The sequence below is a fragment of the Carlito syrichta genome, unplaced genomic scaffold (assembly GCF_000164805.1).
Source record: "Carlito syrichta isolate Samal-C Ts95f unplaced genomic scaffold, Tarsius_syrichta-2.0.1 Scaffold308579, whole genome shotgun sequence".
Lineage (NCBI taxonomy): Eukaryota > Metazoa > Chordata > Mammalia > Primates > Tarsiidae > Carlito > Carlito syrichta.
This window is the reverse complement of record NW_007252675.1, coordinates 962,107-967,992: the sequence shown is the minus strand read 5'-3', so window position 1 is coordinate 967,992 and position 5,886 is coordinate 962,107. Positions and strand designations below refer to the sequence as shown.

The 5,886-nt window shown below is 38.8% G+C and overlaps 1 protein-coding gene across 1 annotated transcript in view; it reads left to right on the top strand.

Moving 5' to 3' along the window:
• RLF (rearranged L-myc fusion) overlaps positions 1 to 5,886 on the top strand; it is a 60,949-nt gene that overhangs the window by 9,276 nt on the left and 45,787 nt on the right. The window lies entirely within an intron of this gene.

Here is a 5,886-nt window from a genome sequence, read left to right as displayed (position 1 = left end):
TTTTAAGTTGGAGTCTCACTCTGTCGCCCAGACTGGAGTGCAGTGGCCACTCCAGGCTACCGCAGCCTCGACCTGCTGGGCTCAGGCGGTTCTTCCACCTCAGCCTTCCAAGTAGCTGGAACTACAGGCACGCGCTACCACGCCCAGCTAATTTTTGATTTATTGTAGGGATGAGGTCTCACCAAATTGCCCAGGCAGGTCTCGAACCTGCGGGCTCAGGCAATCCACTCACCTCAGCCTCCCCAAGCAAGGGATTCTAGGCTGAACCACCGAGCCTGGCTGCTCATACATTTTTCACTGATTGCTATATCTGAGGGACATGGAGAAGATTCCTTTTTTACTCTATACTTATGAAATAATTGGAATTCAGTATTTTATAGAGAAGTGCAAAATATGAAGTTTTTTATTTGTTAAATTGTCTGTTGAATACCAGAAAAATTATGGGTTTGAGTTGACGTTTGCATTTTTTTATTTAATTTGTTTATTTTTGAGTCAGCGTCTCACTTTGTCTCCCAGGCTGGAATGCAGTGGCATGATCATTACTCATTGCAGCCTCGAACTTCATGGCTCAGGCGATCTTTCTGCCTCAGTCTCCCCCGTAGCCGGAACTCTAAGTATGCACCACCATGCCCAGCTAATATTTTTTTTATTAATTTTTTGTTGCGACATAGTCACAAACTCCTGAGTTCTAGCAGTCCTCCCGCCTTGGCCTCTGAAAGTGCTGGGATTACAGGCATGAACCATTACACCTGGCCAGCATTTGCATTTTAGAAAAACAAAAGTATCTCATCTGATATAGTAAGCAATTATAACTTCATTTGCATCAAGTTTGTAGAAAGTTCAAAGGATTATGTTCTATTAAGTATATTTCTGGTATAAAAACATTTTAGAACAATTATCACACTTTTTGAGCTATCTTTAGGTCTTAGAACAAGTCACTTGAACATTGATGCCTTAAAATATCCCAGTTAACTTATTCATTCACTAAGTTTGACCACCTACTGTATACATGCTTTTTGGACTTTTCTATATAATGAGAATATTGGTCTGAAGGTGCTTAGATTTTCTCTTGGTCTCTTTTCTCTGATAATTCTATTGTATATCAGTTGTGCTGACAGGAGAAAAAGAATAAGGAAAAGAGGTATCAAGTAGAAAAAAAGATTGGTGTTTATTGTTTTCTGTTGAGATCCTAAATAAGTGGCATTCCTTTGTAAATATAGGCAGGTGGAAACTAAAATAATCACCTTTATTGTTGATAAAATCTGTTAGAGGACAGCCAAATAGTTTTAAAAGCATCTCAGAATCAGGTGATTCCCAGTTCAGATAAGCCTTGACTAGGGCGAAAAGAATGTATACTCTGTGCAGGCAGGCTCAAGCCCAAGAGGAAAATGGATGAGGTTAAGTTAAACATTGCTAATATATTTTGCCTTGATGTATTAATCAACTGTATCACCCATCTCAGGAGTTAGCAGAAACTGATTTTTTTAAACATAAGCCTCAAGAAATGGGGAGAAGTGTTGCTCATCTAATGTCCCTGTGGTGTGCTATATATTCAGTAAATGCTAATTAAGCACCCACTGTCTACAAAACTCTAATGGGTCCATGATACCTACATATCTGAGGAATTATTCTGAGGACCACAGTATAAGTGGTAGACAACTTGTGGCCCTTCTTCTTTTACATTTGACCCTTAGTCTATTTTCAAGTTAAAAGATTAGAAAACTTTCTTTTTATCTTCACTGTTCCTGCAGCCCAGATATTAACATATTTAATACTAAGAATCATTGATAATCATTTTATTGTCTTAATTGTTTAATAGTATAATCAGATGTATAAAAGTACATTTTTAAGACTCCAAGGAACTCAATAAATGCATTTCAGTTTAGTTTTTGAATTTAAAAAAAGGCCCATTTAAAAGAACCTATAAATATTTTTATTTTTCTTGCCTTGTGTTTCATATCCCCCCCCAAAAAAAAAAAACTCAGTCGATGACTGAAGTATGTAATAAGTGCCAGTTGTTGATACTTCTGCCTGGCATTATCAGTAAAGGTACCATGAGAGAGTTGTTTTTTAACTGGACCCTAAATGTTACTGTTTTTACATGATGAATATATAATACAAGATAAAGTGTCATAATGTCTGCAACTTTTAAATGATTCAGAAAAAGAAAAGTTAGGTAAAAAAATATGGCAAAACAGTTCAATTGTTGAATTTACATGGAGGAGAAAGGACTAAAAACTTATTTTATATTATTATTATTTTTTGGAGTGGGAGTCTCTGTCACCCAGGCTGGAGGGCAGTGGCATGCTCCCGGCCACCGCAGCCTCAGTCTGCTGGGCTCAGGCAATCCTTCCGCCTCAGCCTTCCAAGTAGCTGGAACTACAGGCACGTGCCACCATACCTGGCTAATTTTTTTATTTTTTGTAGAGATGAGGTCCCACCAAGTTGCCCAGGCTGGTCTCGAACCCGTGGGCCCAGGCAGTCCTCTCACCTTGGCCTCCCAAAGTGCTGGGATTATAGGCGTGAGCCACTTCGCCCGGCCTAAATTTTTTTTTTTTTAGATGTAGTCTCACTCTGTTGCCCAGGCTGGAGTGCAATGACATGATCATGGCTTGCTGTAACCTCAACCGCTTGGGCTCAGGCGATCCTTCTGCCTCAGCCCCCCGAGTAGCTGGGACTACAGGCGGCATGTGCCACCATGTCTGGCTAATTTAAAAAAATTTTTAAATATAGAGACAAAGTCTTGCTATGTTGCCTAGGCTTTAAAATGTTTGAAAAAAATAGTATATAGAAAGAATTGTGATGGGGATTGAGACTTTTCAGTGTATACTTTACATATTGAAATGTATGGTGGATTTCCTTTTGACTAATTAAAGATGTATATTTTTAAATAATTTATTAAATACAAGATTAAGCTGTGTTAAAAATTTATTTAACAACAATTGAACTGTAGTTGTAATATATTGGATAAAATAGTTTACCTGATAGAAATAATAGCTATGATTTTTAGAGTATCTGCTGTGTGTTAGGTAGGGTATTCCCTAGCTCATTTAATCCATAAAACAGGTGAGAGATTACAGGTACCCAAGACTGTATAGTTGAAATTGTGGAAGTAGAATTTGAGCTCAGATGAGATGATGTTAAAAGCTTTTAGAGAGTGATAACCCTCTCTAAAACCCTTCGGTTGCTAAGTATATGGTTATATTAACCATCTGTAATATATAAGATCTTGTGATTAGTGCAGTAGGGAATACAAAAGTTAACAAGACATGGTATTTGGTCACAAATTACTTACAGTTTAATAAAAGAGATTTCAGGATGGGTGTGATGGCTCACACCTGTAATCCCTAGTTCATTGGGAGGCCAAGGTGGGAGGCTTGTTTGAGCCCAGGAGTTTGAGACCAGCCTGGACAATGAAGTGAGACTTTGTCAGAAAATAAAACAACTTAGCTGGGTATAGTGGTGCATACCTAGTAGTCCCAGCTTCTCAGGAGGCTGAGGCCGAAGATCACCTGAGAGGCCAGGAGTTTGAGGCTGTAGTCAGTTGTGATAGTATCACTGCACTCTAGCCTGGGTGAGAGATTGAAACCCCAACTCAAAAACAAATAAGTAAAGGCAGTATCAGAGACAAATAATAGTAAGTACTATAGAATATTTACTCTGTTTCTAGCCTTGTGCCAAATGTCAGCATTTCTGGTATTTCATTCTTTCATCCCTGTGAGATGGATATAGCTAACCTTTTTACAGATAAAGAAACTTGAGGCCAGGCACAGTGGCTCATATCTGTAATCTCAGCTCATTGGGAGACTGAGATGGGCAGATTGCTTGAGCCCAGGAGTTCAAGATCAGCCTGGGCAACATAGCAAAACCTTGTCTCTATGACAAATCAAAAAATTTGGTGGGCATGGTGATGTGCACCTATAGTCCCAACTACTTGGGATACTGAGGGGGAGGGATCATCTGAGCCAAGGAGATTGAGGCTTCTGTGAGCTGTGATTATCGTGGTCATGCCACTGTACTACAGCCTGGTCAATAGTGAGACCCTGACTCAAAAAGAAACTTGAGGCTCAGAGAGGTCAGTTAATTTATCCAAGCGTCTCACAGCTATGAATCAGAATCAGGATTCAACCTCAGATCAGTAAATGTTTTTTTGTATTGGAGTCTTACTCTGTTGCCCAGACTGGAGTGCAGTGGCACACTCCCGGCCACCACAACCTTGACCTGCTGGGCTTCAGCAATCCTTCCACCTGAGCCTTCCAAGTAGCTGGAACTACAGGTGCGCGCTACCACACCCAGCTAATTTTTGATTTATTGTAGAGACAGGGTCTCACCAGGTTGCCCGGGTGGGTCTCAGGCTGAGCCACAGAGCCCGGCCTCAGATCATTAATTCTAAAACCTAAAGTCTTAATCATGATACACTGTAAACCCTTATTACTGATCTTAAAGCATGTGTGATGAAAGAAGTTAAAATTTGGAAATGTGATGAAAGAAATTAAAATTTGGGAATTTAGAAGGGTTGAAGTTGTGTAGATAACATGCCTGTTTTCAGGCGTGTTATCTCCTGTGGGATTCGTAACATTGCTTACAATCACACAGGGTAGATAAGTAGAGCAGACTGATGTGTGTCAGAATAGGATGTAGGGGAGACAGATGTGGCAGAAAATAATATGGAAGAATTAGATTAGAGAGAGTTTAAAAAAATTGCTTGGTGAGACCTCATCTCTACAATAAAATCAAAAAATCAACCAGGCATGGTAGCGCATACCTGTAATTCCGGCTACTTGGAAGGCTGAGGCAGAAGGATCACCGGAGCCCAGCAGGTCAAGGCTGCGGTGGCCGAGAGCGGCCACTGCACTCCAGTGTGGGCGACAGAGGGAGACTCCAACTCAAAAAAAAAAAAAAAGAATTGCTAGAATATTATAGCTAAGTAGATTCCTTGAGGAAAGGAAGTAGCAAGGAAGAATAATGCCCAAGTTTTTATTTTTGTATAATTGAGAATGCCATTACTGAAACTTGAAATAAGGAATAAGGATCTAGGTGAGTAGAGGGTGTGCTTGTGAGTTCATTTTGTGGAATTTAGTGACTCTGGGACTAAAAGAGAAAAGTCCAAGTGAATGTGATGTTTTCCCTCCATGCTTTTTTACCTTGGCTACATATTAGAATATCTATGTAATTTAAAACCAAAAAACATGCATACCAGGGTCCATACTCTAATTGCTAAATCAAAATCTTGAATTGGAGCTCTAGAATCCAGAACTTTTTGAAATATAAGTTTTAGGATATGGGCACTTAAGTATTGTTGGTAGGAATATAAATTGGTACAGTTTTTGGAGAGCAGTTTGGCAGTATGAGTCAATATTACAAATGAACAAAGCCTTTAATCTAGCATTTCCATTCCTAGGAATTTGTTCTGTAGATTTATTCACATGTTTGAAATGACCTATTACAGGTTGTAAATTGTAGCATTATTGATGATTGACACAGATTGGAAACAACTTGCAAGTGAATCAGTAAGGGATTAGTTAAATAAATTATAGTACATCAATATAGTGAAATACCATTCATTTGTTAAAAATAATGAGGTAGCTCTAAATATACTGATGATTGAATGACCTGTATGATATAAGAAGTGGCAAAAGAAATATGTCTCCTGTCCTCAGAATAAACAAGAAAATTGTTAAGCAAGAATAAACAAGAAAAAAGAAATTAGAGTTTGTTTCTCAAAGAAAGAAACTAGAGCGCCAGAGTCAGGGAAGGAGGAAGACAACTTGTAATTGTATAGCTTTTTGGGATGCCTTTTGAAATTTGTGATTTCTTTTTCAAACATTAATTTTTTTTTTTTTTTTTTTGAGTTGGAGTCTCACTCTGTCACCTAGACTGGAGTGC